The sequence below is a fragment of the Odocoileus virginianus genome, chromosome 21, assembly GCF_023699985.2.
Source record: "Odocoileus virginianus isolate 20LAN1187 ecotype Illinois chromosome 21, Ovbor_1.2, whole genome shotgun sequence".
In the NCBI taxonomy this organism is placed as follows: Eukaryota; Metazoa; Chordata; class Mammalia; order Artiodactyla; family Cervidae; genus Odocoileus; species Odocoileus virginianus.
In genome coordinates, this window is record NC_069694.1 from 6,678,314 (window position 1) to 6,692,006 (window position 13,693).

General features: G+C 43.4%; 1 protein-coding gene across 10 annotated transcripts in view; it reads left to right on the plus strand.

Annotated features, from left to right (window-relative positions):
- RBM47 (RNA binding motif protein 47) overlaps positions 1 to 13,693 on the plus strand; it is a 175,437-nt gene that overhangs the window by 62,331 nt on the left and 99,413 nt on the right. For 9 of the 10 annotated variants that reach the window (XM_070451990.1, XM_070451989.1, XM_070451985.1 and 6 more), the window contains one exon: positions 8,458 to 8,542. The gene's annotated coding sequence lies outside the window, so the exon portion shown is untranslated. Of the gene's footprint in view, positions 1 to 8,457; positions 8,600 to 13,693 lie in introns of all 10 variants that reach the window. The other variant, XM_020878959.2, reaches the window with a different exon arrangement.

The window sequence follows — 13,693 nt, forward strand, 5'->3', positions numbered from 1 at the left end:
GAGCTCACATTTCTTTGGGGCAGAGAGATAACAAAAAGTGATAAAAATGAATACACAATGTAATTCCAGATAATAAAAAGTGCATCAAAGAAAAATAAAGAACTTCCTAGAGAGATGGAAATTCCTATATCTTGGAAAGAAGAGAGAGTACAGGACTGGTGGTTGGAGGGCTGTCTTCACAGAGTGATCTGGGAAGACTGCTTGGAGGAGGTGAGCCCAGTTGCAGGGAGAGCCAGACAGGGAAGGCTGGGAACTGAGAAAGCTAGCACATTGGAGTGAGGAAGTGGTAGAGAGGCAGGGAAGGAAACAGAGGGTCAAGAAGGCTCAAGAAAGCCTGCTCTACTAGAATATGGGTTTAGCAGTCATTCTTTAGGAATGACTGTAACCCTGGTGTAGGTTAACTTAGTCCAGCCTGATATTACTGGATCTGGACTAGGTGCATTTTTAACATCTCAACAGTTGAAATATTCAGCATCTATTTCCATCTATGTCTTTGTCTTTTCTTTATGTATTTCTTTGACAAAAGGTCTTCTATTCAGATGTGTTGCTTTCTAAAGAGAAAACATTATCTTTTGAGTTAATGCTTATGCCGTCTTTTCTTTTTTTAGTGTAACTTTTGAAAAGCTATGCTACTTGCTCCTCCCTCTCTCCCTTATTTTTTTAAACAAACATTTAATGTTTCACAAGACACTTAGATTCCCTGCCTGCCTGCCTGCTAAGTTGCTTCAGTCTCGTCCAACTCTGTGACCCTGTCGACTAGCCCTCCAGGCTCCTCTGTCCTGGGATTCTCCAGGCAAGAATATTGGAGTGGGTTCCATGCCCTCCTTCAGGGGACTCTTCCCGACCCAGGGATCTACCAGCATCTCTTCTGTCTCTTTCATTGGCAGGCAGGTTCTTTACCACTAGCGCCACCTGGGATGCCCACCAATGTTAATAGAGACCAGTGTTTGGGTGGTATTTGCTGCCTTGTTATTTTCTTTCTTCCTGCAAACATTATCTTGGGAATATTGAAAAGTATTCACAGATGGTGGAAATGAAACTTTCGGTTCTGTTTTCTTTGCACTCACCTTGAGACAGATGTTTGCTTCTGACATGCTGATAACCATATTACAAAAATGAAATTTAAATTGAGTTAAAATGTCTCTTGAGTTTGTTAGCCTCAAAAATATGTAGTTTGTGGCAACCCTATTTTCTTATTTATTTAAAGGTCAGCTGTGACACAAGCCAGGATGGCCCGTGTACCTCTTGTACGCAAGCAGCCAGCATACCCACTCTCAGTCATTGAGGAGTATTTACAGCCAGGCTGGGCTTGCTACCCAAATAACTTAGTAACTGCCCACTTTTGTGCTTGGGAGATATATATCAGAGCCACAAGAGGGCAGCTTGTCCAGTGAATCTAGGGGTAAAAAGCTCTGTTCTTTAGACAGAGGATGAAGTGCTGAATTTCTCAAAATGTTTCTTGCATAAGGAAGAGTTTTTATATTCTTAGCCAGCTTCATCCATTCTAAGAGACAGTGTTTTTGGAAATTAAATGTTTTAAGGCAAGTTCTTTCACTCCTATCTATTTTCCCTTTTCTTTGAAATATGAGTTTCCATTTCCCCTTGAGTCTCCAGTTCCCCCGTCTTTCAGCCCTTTTATCCTTATTCAGTCTTTATTGAACTATAATTTGCATATAATAACATTCACACAGGTTTCAGTGCCATGTGGAATGCATGCAGGTGTGGAACCACTGCCCCAATCATGATATAGGAACTTTCAGCTCTCTGGAAGGTTCTCTAGTGCCTCTTTGCAGTGGGTCTCCCTTTGCAGGTCGCACATCCCCTTGGATCATTAATTTTATATATATGTGTGTGTGTGTGTGTGTGTGTGTGTGTGTGTGTGTGTGTATTTATACCTGAGACAAAGCATTTTATAAACTGAAGGTAATGCTCGTGCACTTTAGGGTCCTTTCTGAAAGGCTGTGTGAGGGCTCTGGAGAGATTAAGGAAATTGGAGGCAACTCCTTTTCAAGGCAGTTATATAAGTTTTTACTCTTTGTGGTTGTAGGTAGTGGTTTTAATCTGCCTCGGATTCACTGAGTGGGAGGATTATCCTTAACTGCACAGTCAATAATTATCCGTGTGTCCTTTAAAGTTTATTTCTGCTCTCATAATAGTTGATTTAATAATAATGCGTTTCTGGCACTTTACTTACTTGTATTAATGAACTCGAGGAGTCTGAAGGCGGTCCCGTTATTACCCATGTCTCGATGAGGACACTGAGGAACAGTCACGTGTGACCTTGACAGATAAAAAGGACTAGAGTTAGTTTCTTGGTATGAAATGTAAGATAAATGAAATTAAAAGCTTCCTAGGAAATGTGTGTTATTAATCGAAGTGGTACCCTTAGGAACTTAGTGCTTCTCTTGACGCACGTGATGTTCTTGGACAGTGACACCCGTGGCCACGGTTCAACGCATGACAGTTTCAGTTCTGCATTCCTGACCTTGACCGCCTAGCATCCCTGTGCCTGTTTCCCTGGTTCCTGCCTTCATCTTCTCCTTTTGGGTCACCCTGCCTTTAGTCCCCTGCACTGTGGTCAGGGTGATCTTTCCAACAAGCAGTCCTGGTCATGCCACCTTCCTGATTAAAATTCTCCAGTGGTTCACTGTGCAATAAAATGTGAGCTCCTCGCCTTGTTCAGCCGCGAATCCTGCTGCTCCCTCCACTGCCCACCCTCAGTCCAGCTAGTCTTCATTCTCCAAAGAGCCTGTACTTTCTCACATCCCGCACACAGGAACTGACTGTTTCTTCTCTCTGGAAAATGCACTCACTTCATCTGTCATCCTGTCTGACAGTTCAGTTCAGTCGCTCAGTCATGTCCGACTCTTTGCAACCCCATGAACTGCAGCATGCCAGGCCTCCCTGTCCATCACCAACTCCCAGACTTTACTCAAACTCATCTTTATTGAGTCGGTGATGCCATCCAACCATCTCATCCTCTGTCGTCCCCTTCTCCCCCCACCTTCAATCTTTCCCAGCATCAGGGTCTTTTCCAATGAGTCAGCTCTTCAAATCAGGTGGCCAAAGTACTGGAGTTTCAGCTTCAACATCAGTCCTTCCAATGAATATTCAGCACTGATTTCCTTCCGAATGAACTGGTTGGATCTCCTTGCAGTCCAACGGACCCTCAAGAGTCTTCTCCAACACCACAGTTCAAAAGCATCAACTCTTCGGCACTCAGCTTTCTTTATAGTCCAACTCTCACATCCATACATGACTACTGGAAAAACCATAGCCTGTGGAAAATTCTAAAAGAGATGGAAATACTAGACTACCTGACTTGTCTCTTGAGAAATCTGTATGCAGGTCAGGAAGCAACAGTTAGAACTGGACATGGAACAACAGACTGGTTCCAAATAGGAAAAGGAGTACTTCAAGGCTGTATATTCTCACCCTGCTTATTTAACTTATATGCAGAGTACATCATGAGAAACTCTGGGCTGGAAGAAGCACAAGCTGGAATCAAGATTGCTGGGAGAAATATCAATAACCTCAGATATACAGATGACACCACCCTATGGCAAAAAGTGAGGAAGAACTAAAGAGTCTCTTGATGAAAGTGAGAGAGGAGAGTGAAAAAGTTGGCTTAAAGCTCAGCATTCAAAATACTAAGATCATGGCACCCAGTCCTATCACTTCATGGGAAATAGACGGGGAACAGTGGAAACAGTGGCTGACTTTATTTTTTTGGGTTCCAAAATCACTGAAGATGGTGATTGCAACCATGAAGTTAAAAGACACTTACTCCTTGGAAGGAAAGTTATGACCAACCTAGACAGCATATTAAAAAGCAGAGACATTACTTTGCCAACAAAGGTCCATCTAGTCAAGGCTATGGTTTTTCCAGTAGTCATGTATGGATGTGAGAGTTGGACTATAAAGAAGGCTGAGTGCCGAAGAATTGATGCTTTTGAACTGTGGTGTTGGGGAAGACTCTTGAGAGTCCCTTGGACTGTAGCAGATCCAACCAGTCCATCCTAAAGGAGATCAGTCCTGGGTGTTCATTGGAAGGACTGATGCTGAAGCTGAAACTCCAATACTTTGGCCACCTGATGCAAAGAGCTGACTCATTTGAAAAGACCTTGATGCTGGGAAAGATTAAGGGCAGGAGGAGAAGGGGACAATAGAAGATGAGATGGTTGGATGACATCACCGACTCAATGGAGATGAGTTTGAGTAGACTTTGGGAGTTGGTGATGGACAGGGAGGCCTGGAGTGCTGTGGTCCATAAGGTCGCTAAGAGTCGGACACAACTGAGTGATTGAACTGAACTAACTAGACGGACTTCTCAAGAGGCAGGTCAGGTGGTCTGGTATTCCCATCTCTTGAAGAATTTTCCACAGTTTATTGTGATCCACACAGTCAAAGGCTTTGGCATAGTCAATAAAGCAGAAATAGATGTTTTTCCGGAACTCTCTTGCTTTTTCGATGATCCAGCAGATGTTGGCAATTTGATCTCTGGTTCCTCTGCCTTTTCTAAATCCAGCTTGAACATCTGGAAGTTCACGGTTCACATGCTGTTGAAGCCTGGCTTGGAGAATTTTGAGCATTACTTTACTAGCGTGTGAGATGAGTGCAATTGTGTGGTAGTTTGAGCATTCTTTGGCATTGCCTTTCTTTGGGATTGGAATGAAAACTGACTTTTTCTAGTCCTGTGGCCACTGATGAGTTTTCCAAATTTTCTGGCATATTAAATGCAGCACTTTCATGGCATCATCTTTTAGGATTTGAAATAACTCAACTGGAACTCCATCACCTCCACTAGCTTTGTTCATAGTGATGCTTCCTAAGGCCCACTTGACTTCACATTCCAGAATGTCTGGCTCTAGGTGAGTGATCACACCATTGTGGTTATCTGGGTCGTGAAGATCTTTTTTGTATAGTTCTTCTGTGTATTCTTGCCACCTCTTCTTAATATCTTCTGCTTCTGTTAGGTCCATACCATTTCTGTCCTTTATTGAGCCCATCTTTGCATGAAATGTTCCCTTTGTGTCTCTCATTTTCTTGAAGACATCTCTAGTCTTTCCCATTCTGTTGTTTTCCTCTCTTTCTTTGCATTCATCACTGAGGAAGGCTTTCTTATCTCTCCTGGCTATTCTTTGGAACTCTGCACTCAGATGAGTCTGTCTTTCCTTTTCTCCTTTGTCTTTAGCTTCTCTTCTTTTCACAGCTATTTGTAAGGCCTCCTCAGACACCCATTTTGCTTTGTCAGACAGCCTGTCTGACAAGCAGACTGTTATTCATCCTCCAGAACTGGGCTCATGTCTTCCTGGATCAGCTCTGACGGACGTCGGCAGTCTTCCTTTCACTTTCCACTGCCCCTTGTGTCGAGCTGCTGGTGTCCCATTATTTCATGACTGTCTTGTTCCTTGTCTATGGTTTGCTAATCTGCGGCGCCTTGGAAGGCAGCACCTTTGTCTTTTCAACTTGGCATTTCTTGCCTAGCTCAGTACCTGGGCTCCCTGTCCCAGACCACCGCATACCATGCAGACAAAGAAGACACCTTATATTAGTCAACACTGGTAAGCCCAGTGTCTTGGTATAAGATCTATCCTGTAGTAGGTGTTCAATTAATATATGTTGCAAGATGAATAGTGGGCGCTTTTAAGTATCTGATTGCATGATGTAACCCAGGGGTTGCCACTGAAGGCCCGTGATATAATCAATCCATGGACATAACTTTGTGTGGCCACCCAGTATTTTTAAAAGTTTTAAAATTTGACACCTCTCCTGTTATTTTGCTCTTGGTCAGCTTCCTCATTTATTATCTGCCTGGTCCTGGAACATATAGTTGGGAGTACAGAGAGATGGGTAGTGGTTTAGATCACTATGGCTACAATAAAAAAATACCATAGACTGGGCTTTAACAAGAGGGATTTATTTTCTCACAGTTCTGGAAGCTGGAAGTCCAGGATCAAGTTATTGGCAGGTTTGATTTCTGTTGCAGCTTCTGTCCTTGGCTTGCAGATGACCACCTTCTCGTTGTGTCCTCACATGGTCTCCCCTTGGTCTGAATGTGAATATGTCCTAATCTCTTATAAGGACACCAGTCAGACTGGGTTGTATGTGTGTTAGTGGCTCAGGCGTGTCCGGCTCTGTGTGACCCCATGGACTGTAGTCCGCCAGGCCCCTCTGCCCATGGGATTCTCCAGGCAAAAATACTGGAGTGGGTTGCCATGCCCTCCTCTAGGGGATCTTTCTGACCCAGGGATCAAACCCTGTGTCTCTTGTGTCTCGGGCATTGGCACGCAGGTTCTTTACCACTAGCACCACCTAAATAGAAGCTAAGAATGATTCTAGGCACTATACTATAACTATAGTACTATGGCAGGGTTCAGTCTCCTTTTTGTGACACCATAAACTGTAGCCTGCTGGGCTCCTCTGTCCATGGGATTTCTCAGGCAAGAATACTGGAGTGGGTTGCCACTTTCTACACCAGGGTGTCTTCCTGACTCAGGGATCGAACCCACATCTCCTTTGTCTCTTGCACTGTCCGCAGATTCTTTAGCCGCTGAGCCAGTGAGCAACTTTAGGGCCCACCCATGTGACTTCTTTTCACCTTAATTACCTTCTCAAAAGGCATCTCTAGATACTGTCACATTCTGAGGTGCTGAGGCGGAGATGATGTCAGCACTGCAACATGTGAATTTGGGAAGAACACTGTTCATCTTAAAATAGGCAAGAACGTGAACGTTCAGGTGCTGTGGTCTCCGCCTTGTGGCTGATGAGTGTTGCAGAACTCCGGAGCCTTCCGAGAGGGCAGTTTGCTCACTGAGGCAGAATCTGGATAGATAGAGCATGCACCTGCCCTGACACCTAATCTCTGCTCTGATCACTGTCATCTGGGGATCATATTCAGGTTTCTTAAACAACTGACATTTAGGTAAAATGCCAGGTAGAACTTAGGTGCTTTTCAGTTTGGTAATACACACCTTTTCATTCTGTTCACTCCGAAAGCCGACGTGCAGGCTGCAAACTGTCTTTGCCAAGGGTTGGGTGGACAGTTGGGAAAAGCTGTGTAATGACATGGCACCTCCTCCGTTTGCTGTAAGCAAACAGCCGGATCCTTTATTACCCTTGAAACCTGCACTCGTGACACAAGTTGGGCTCAGAAGCAAGTCAGATGCCAGCTTTCTGGGTCAAAGTTCCTTCAAGCACTGTATGTTAATCAAAAGCTCAACCTTGGTTAATGAGGCCATTGAGTTGGGAAGAACTTTGGAACAAATGATTACCTGTTTCAACTAGAGGAGTTAGCAGAACTCAGTGTTTTGTTTCCCAGAGGTAGGTTGCAGACTTAGTCTTTCTTGGAAAGGGAGGGAGCGAGACTCCTGTGCGGTTTTTTTAATTCTTGGTGGACTAGTAGCATGATGAAGTCCGCTGTACAGAACCTAGTTAATCAAATGCGTTTACATAAAGATGACGCTGAATACTTAAGGAATATTGTTCATATATGGGCAGAAAAGCCAGCTGCAAAGGGCTTCCGGTAAAGAAATATTTTGAAACGCTAACAGCTCACAGACTTCAAACCATCTTGAGTGTTTGGTGCTTTACCCTAAAAGACCACACTTAATGTGCCCCTGCAGAAACCAATTTAAAGGAATATAATAATCATAGCTGCCCTCCATTGTATGGTCTCTCTCACGGGGCCCTAAGAGGTTCATAGCCCTTCATAGCCCTGTTGTCTTGTTTGTTGTCAGCGTCCCTAACAGGTGGATAGCAGGCTCATATTGGATGAGAAAAAGAAGGATCAGAGAGGTTGAGTAAAAGGTCCAAAGTCTCCAAGCTAGCAAGCAGTAGAGCAGAGTTTGAACACCTAGGGAAATCCATGAGCTCCCCCTCCCAGTTGCACCACCTCTTTATATGTTTTCCTCTTCTGTCCTTGTCAGAGTTGAGATGTTTTTCACTTGAATACCCTTTGGTGCAGCATCTTTATCGCTTACAGCCATGTCCGCCTCTTTGCAGCCCCATGGACAGTACCCTGCCAGGCTCCTCTGTCCATGGGATTCTCCAGGCAAGAATACTGGAGTGGGTTGCCCTGCCCTCCGCCAGGGGATCTTCCCCACCCAGGGATCGAACCTACATCTCTTGCGTCTGCTGTATTGGCAGGCAGGTTCCTTACCACTGCGCCACCTGGGAAGCCCTGAATATACTTTAGTCAATAGCAACCCGAATAGCCTTGTGGAATTGGCAAAAGGACATGACCTATTTTCTCCATGTATGTGAGCCAGTGCAGATCTCGTGTACTGACTGGTTATGTAGCTTTCCCCGTAATCAGTGCACACACAAAAGGTGTGCCGTAATCCAAGCGCCACATTTCTCCTCTTTCCCACCTCCCCTCCGTCCACTTAGCCGTCATTAACTGCACGCTCCTCGTTAGCCATCTCTGGGTTAACAGTGTTATCTTTTCCATTTCAGAGTTCGGGTAACAACGGCATCAGGACACCTTGTGTCGGGTCCCCTGGCAGTGAGCAGCCACTCCCGGGCTCGCCGAGGAGGTTTGGTAAGTCATCTGACTCCGTCTTCCCTTCAAACAAGCATCACCGAGCGTTGGAGAAAAGTAGGTGAACATTACCTAGTGACACCGAATGTTAACCCTCTCTCTCTATCGTTGTTTGTGTACTTCAAAGGTTATTCCGTTCATCTTTGGCTGCGCTGGGTCTTCGTTGCTGTGTGGGCTCTCTAGTTGTGGCGAGCCAGGGCTGCTGTCTAGTTGGCTGCGTGGGTTTCTCATCGCGGTCGCTTCTCTTGCAGCTGACCACGGGCTCTAGGGCACAGGCTCAGCAGTTGTGCTCTGTGGCATGTGGGATCCTCCTGGATCAGGGGTTGGACCCACATCTCCCGCACTGACAGGCGGATTCTTTACCACTGAGCCACCAGGGAAGCCCTTCTCTCTCATTTTTTAACCAACATTGATTGTTTTTTGCTTCTGGACATTTGCTTAATTTACTAGGCCAGAGTGTCCTGTATGTTTATAAGTACTGTTGGCCCCAGAGGACTCCCATAGTAAAAAAAATGACCAAGGCTATATGTGAATGACTTTGCTTGAAGTCTTTTCATACTGAGTTTCTCCTGTAGTTCACTGCATTTCATAACTCTAAAAATAATTTCCCCTCATAATTTAACATGTCTAAAGTGGGGATGCATGTTGCGGAGATTCTGATTTGGTGAAATACAGCATTCTTCTAATAACCCCCAGATGACTAGCATTAAGTGTTCTCTGTGTCCTATTTTTCACAAAGTGCAAATGCCTTCAGAAACTAGTATCTTTGTTACTCCATATGATGAGACGAGTAGCCCGTGGGCCTCTTTAGTAGTGGTGCTGGCTTTCAGAACAGCCCCTGTGGTCTCATGAAACAGTCAATTAGATAGCAGATCCTAGAACTCTCTTATCCAGCACCTGCTTCCTCTCCAGTGCTTGGCATCGTGACGTTTACAAGTAAGATGCTCTATTTTGGAATATTTCGCCCCAGAATGATTTGTCAGGATGATTTATGTGTGCATGAGTGCTTGTGCTAAGTCACTTCAGTTGTGTCCGACTCTGCAACCCTGTGGACTGTAGCCGGCCAGGCTCCTCTGTCCATAGGGATTCTCCAGGCAAGAATACTGAAGTGGGTTGGCATTTCCTTCTTCACATTTATGTGTGAATGAGTCCAAATTCACATTCATGTTAAATGCATGGGTAAATAGCATCTTTGTAGAGTATAATGCCACGGTATGGATTGGATTCTCCAAATCACATGGATCTGATTTATATAGATTTTAATGTTTTCAGAACCTCTATATTGTAGGGAGCCATATGTGATAGTATTTTAACCCTAAAGTCGGTGGGTGAATCAGTTAACCGAGGTTTTCCCTAGCACAGTGCCAGGCTCTGTGCTAGATGCTGGGTAATTAAGACAGAAAAGATTGGTTTTCTGCCCCCAGGAACCTGGTCTAGTAGTCAAAAAGAAAGTGAAAGACATGTCTGATTCTCCAGGCCAGAATACTGGAGTGGGTAACCACTCCCTTCTCCAGGGGATCTTCCCAGCCTCGGGATCTAACCCAGGTCTCCCACACTGCAGGCAGATTCTATACCATCTGAGCCACCAGGGGTAGTCAGGGCAGACAGTAAATAATGAAAGAGTTGTGAGTGGGCTGAAGAAGAATTATAAAGAATTAAGAGAGGACCTACTTTGAATGTTAGTGCAAGGAGTGACATCAGGGAAGGTTTCTTGGAATTTCAGTGCTGTTTTAACTGGGACCCAAAGAAGAAGGAATGGTTTACTAGGCATGGGAGACTGGGGGCAGGCAGTAGCGACTTGTCAAATGAGGAGTGTCTGGAGGGTTTCAAAATGGGCCAGTGAGCATCAGGTTCAAGAAACAAGCATGAACCTAATGAGGAAAGAAGTAAAGGAAAGTGTCTTCAGATGAACAGATGTCAAATTCTGGAAGAATCTTTTGACTTCATCAAATGTCTGTAAGAATGTCTTTAAAAGACCTTTAAGAGACTTTTTTGGTTTTGTGGTTTGACTTATATTTTTCCTTTCCGATTAGCATCATTTCCTAGAGCTGGATTCCAGGTTCTATTTTCCTACCAATCTTTTGAATTCTTCTCAGATCTGTGTTCTTAATTTCCCTCATCTACCCCTCACAGAGAGTGATCAGCTTCTAGTGAGGGATTGTTTTCTTGAACAAATGTGTCCACTTTTCTTTTTCTTTGTTTATTTAATGGCATCAGGAAGGGGTGATTACTGGTAATGGAATATATAATTCCTCCATCGAAAAGCCAGATTTAAGAAAAAAAAAAAAAAAGATGGAGGACTTCCCTGGTGGTCTAGCAGTTAAGGCTCTATGCTCCCACTGCAGCAGGGGTCAGGTTTGATCCTGGGTTGGGATCCCACATGTTGTGTGACATGACCAAAAGGAAAAAGAAAAAAAAAATATATATATATATGGTTTAATTAGAATGGACAGAGGTCAGCTACTGATCCTACTTCCATTTTGGACCATTATAAGATTCTCAGATATCAAATCTTCATGCTCTATGTTGACATTTTCTATCCAGAGTACTGCTGAGCAACTGAGTAACTTAATTGACAGCTTTAGAAATTCACACCTGTGCATTTAGACATGTGCACATACCACATACCATACGGAACCCCAGTTCCATTGAATTGACCAAACTTGCTGGTTTCTTAGTCATGAATGAATTTGATGTCATTTTTGAGAGATCTATTGAGTGTAGGGGCTGACCAGGGCTAGATATATCTTTTTAACAGAACTTCTAATTTTATTTTTCAAGATTTTTCTACCTCAGTTTGAGATAAGATTGATCTGTTTTTCCCATTCAGAAAGAAAGGGAATCACTGGCCATGATTGATATATAGAAATTTAAACTTTTAGTATGAACTTTTGGTGACCTCTTTGGCCTGTCCTCTTAAAAAGTTGACATCTAGGTCATTATCTGATTTTTCTCAAGTCACAGGAAGTGTGTGCACCTCCATCAAGATAGGACATCAGGTGGTGGACATTGCTAGGAAGGGCAAAGGGGGAAAATTGCAGAATTTCTGGTGACCTTTAAGTAAAATAGAATAGACCTTTAAGAAATATTTTGAGTGCTGACCTTTCCTAGTCATCATAGCCTAGATTTCCATTCCAAGTAAGTTAATAAATTCTGGAGTGGATATTGTTTAACCTGTAAGCTGAAGATGCAAGTTACTTTTGAAAAGGAGGAAAAGGTTAACAGTGTAATATACTGTTTTCTTTGCTGAAATGACTCTTCATGTTCCTTTACTGATGATTTCATTTGATGAGATCACAAATTTCTTAGAAGCAATTTTCCTCAAATCCCTAAAAATTACCAGAAGGGCTACCTTCTGGAAAATGATCTTGCCATCATTTTGTTTTGAGAAGGCATGCTATAACTCAAGTAGGACTTAGGCTCCTTACAGTCACCTCACTCATGTGGTCCATATGAAGGGAAGTTGCTAAAGAAAAGGTACACAAAAGACCAAGCAAGTGAGTAGAAACAAATTCTCTTTCATTTGCTCAACTACAAATGGGGACCTTCACAGAATGGCCCCAGGCTGCTGAAGTCAGTCTCCAAAGGCAGGTTCTGATTGGGACTTTTATGCTTCTTCTGAAAATAGATGTTTTTTCCCATCGCACGTTACTTCTTAGTATTTACTTTGTACCATATAACTTATTACTGCAGAGACGGGGGAAAAGGCCCATAATTTAATTTGATTCAGGTTAATAAACTTAAAAGTACTCCTTAATGAAAGATGCTGGGGCAGGAGTGTGAGGATTACAACGATGGTTCAGACATGGCCCTTGCCCCAGGAGAGTTTCAGGAGGAAAGCTAAGCCGTTTAGTGATGCTGTGCTGTGTTTAGCTGCACAGTCATGTCTGACTCTTTGCAACTCCAGGGACTGTAGCCCGCCAGGCTCCTCTGTCCATGGGGATTCTCCAGGCAGGAATAGTGACGTGGGTTGCCAGGCCCTCCTCCAGGGCATCTTCCCAACCCAGGGATTGAACCCAGGTCTCACACATTGCAGGCAGATTCTTTACCATCTGAGCCACCAGGGAAGCTCAGAATATCGGAGTGGGTAGCCTGTCCCTTCTTCAAGACATCTTCCCAACCAAGGAATCAAACCGGGGTCTCCTGCATTGCAGGCAGAATCTTTACCAGCTGAGCTACCAGGGAAGACCATTTAGTTATGAGAAAATGTTAATAAAGCAGGAATGAATCAAGTAACAAGCAACGTCATAATTCATATATTTAATGTATTTTTGAAAATGCAGTAGAAGTTAATGAGTCTCTTTTCTCATCTATATTCAGATTTACCAGAGAACAAATTTACCACTTTCTTGTCTAGACCTCTTGTCTCCTTTTGTTTTGTCTGATATCTGATCCAGTTTAATAAAAGTGCTAATTCAGGTATGGGCTGGCTGGTGTTGAGAATTTATGCAAAAGTAACTTTTTGTGTAGCCAAAGTCCTTTGCTATTTATAAAGACTAATGGTGATATATGCCAAAGAAATTTCCAAGACTTGGTATCAAAGCAGTTACGCCCAACTCACACTTAGCTTGTTGTGGATATAATCAACCAGTGTCTTCACGACATGTCATTCCTGTAATTAAGATGATCCTGAGGTGTGTTTTCTGGATCCAAATCAACATACGTTAGGAAAAACTGGTTTTCTTAAGGAAAAACTGGGTTTCATGGGGAGTTTGTGGCTAATCCCAAACTGATAATTTCTCTTACTAAAATTATTTCATCACCTGGACAAAAGTTTCACAGAGCCAGTAGTTCCTTTGGCAACCTGCTTGATGACTTGCTATTTGCAAAACAAGGTTACCCATTTTCAAAAAATGAAAAGGTGACGAGGTGGATGTAGGCCATGATTCAACCAATAACATCATGGCGGATGTTTGCCTACAAAAGGAGGACTGTCTTCCTAAAAGGAAGAGATTTGTTCCCATCATGGACGAAGAAAAAGAAAGCTATGGGCATCAACAGGATGTGTGTCTTTTGGCAGAATGACGATCAATGATGGCATTATGCTCTGTAGGAGGGTATTGGTATGGTGGAAAGCAAAGAGAACATTTCACGGTTATGAGGCTAACATCTGTGGCTAACGTCAGCATTGAGCCTTTAGGCAAATTTCAT